The 2,026-nt window shown below is 37.7% G+C and overlaps 1 non-coding gene across 1 annotated transcript; it reads right to left on the bottom strand.

The window, feature by feature from the left end:
- Positions 1-1,746: 1,746 nt before the first annotated feature.
- Trnai-aau (transfer RNA isoleucine (anticodon AAU)) lies at positions 1,747-1,819 on the bottom strand. The gene has a single exon. It is a non-coding gene; the product is annotated as a tRNA-Ile (tRNA).
- Between the last annotated feature and the right edge of the window lie 207 nt (positions 1,820-2,026).

Raw genomic sequence — 2,026 nt, forward strand, 5'->3', positions numbered from 1 at the left:
ATAACTTCTAAACTGTAAATTCTAAAATTATAAAAAATATGTATTTGAAATTCTCACAATGAGCTCTTTAATTTTTGAAAAACTTAGATATAGTTTGAAAAACTTTATTTTTTCCCTAATAATGGCCCCCATGTTTAAAATTCATTTGTTTACGTTACATGTCCATCTTTAGGTCACAAGCTTACATGTGTGTACCAAATTTCAACTTAATTGGTTCAGTAGTTTCGGAGAAAATAGGCTGTGACAGACAGAGGCACGAGTGATCCTATAAGGGTTCCATTTGACGTACGGAACCCCTTAAAATAGTTAAAAAGCACGCGATGAACGCGGTGTTAATGGAGATTGTTCGTCTTGAATATTTAATTAGGTACTAGGTACTAGTCTGGTTTAGAACTAAACATTTTGGTTATAAAATAATCTGCACGTCCAGATTTTCCGAGACTAAGGGTCGGTTGCACCAACTGTTTGTCATCGTTCGCTAAATTTTATTGTATGGAAAGTTTCATAGTGCCACGGCGCTCCGGGTGACGTCACAGTATTACAATTATGTGGTGACGTTCATCAGTCTGTCAAGTGCGGATGGTGCAACTGGCACTTAAGCTGTCAATGTCAACCTACTGATAATTAAAACAAATTCCATTGGTGAATGTCACCGCAAACGGCCCAGGAATCCTAAATCTCCAATATTATTTTCCGGCCCATTCACTAGTTTTCCACAACAATAGCTAAGCCATTATTGCCCTATCGCATGCATGAAACGCCCGTGTGGGCCGGCAAAGTCGGCAAACATCAAAGCCGCCGCCACCTTTGAGACGCCGCTCCTTCATTGTCCCGCGCATGTTGTTTTAATACTCCTTAATTTCGTGTTGTCATGTTAAAAGTTTATTACCTGCGTTTCAACACACGCAATAATCAACTATAGCCCATTAGAGATAGACTAACTTTTAGTTTGAAAGTATTTTTTAGATTACCCTTTAGTCGCTTTTTAGACAGGAAAGGCGTTATAGAAGTGGGATGGAGATTGAAACGTGAGAAGACGTTTAATTGCCTTAATAAAGTGTGTTTCCGGATCTTTGGGGCTTTAAATAGCTTTAGCAACGGAACTTGAGATATAATAAAATTGGATAGTCGCCGTTGGTGGCTATGCATCTATTTAACAATCACTTAAGTCATAACTTTATTCACCAATTCGACATTGTCAAAAATATTTCAGAAAAAGCTAACTTCTTTGGACAGTAAAATAAAAGTTTACGACCCCGGGGGTACATAATATGTATCAAGTTTGTCTTATTTGAGTCTCAGTCCTGATAAAATTTAGGTAGGTATCCCACCTGAAAGGGTGCAGCGTAAAAATTTGCTATTATATGCTAAGCACGAAATTTTCTATTAAGCCAAATGTGTCAAAATTACACCTTTACATGCATATCTGTTAGACAGCTAACCAAATTAAAGTCACAAAAACCTACCCGCCGCCATACAATCGAACTCTGTGTTCGATAGTAGTTTTTGTTCCTATAAATTACGAGTAGAAGTTAAAAAACTTCTAGGTCAGCAGACAGCATCAATAGTAGTTGTGTAGTTGATGAAACAACGCGCCAACATAATCTGCCACTGGACACAGAATCCCTGGAATACTTTTCTAAATAGGCATTATATCTCTACAGTTCGTGATCGTCACAGTTTAATTGTTTTACATACATATAGAGACATATCTCATTATAATAAATTTAAAAGTGGATAAATTACTGCCTTGGTTGAGACTTGAACTCACGGCCTCTGGATCATTACTCCAGCGCTCTGCCAACTGAGCCACCAAGACATCCATAGTCAGCAAATCTTCCCACTATATTCTAGGCCATAGGGAACCACTTCCACTTTTAAATTTATTCTAAGCTTAATAGCATCGTTCGCAGACGTTTCTGCTTCAAAATATTTATAAATCTAAAGATCAATACGGTTTGACTCACTATTATTTTTAGTCGCTTTTGGCGACATGTTTCGGATTCTTCGGGAATCCTTCCTCAGG

This window comes from Cydia strobilella, chromosome 13 (assembly GCF_947568885.1).
Source record: "Cydia strobilella chromosome 13, ilCydStro3.1, whole genome shotgun sequence".
Lineage (NCBI taxonomy): Eukaryota > Metazoa > Arthropoda > Insecta > Lepidoptera > Tortricidae > Cydia > Cydia strobilella.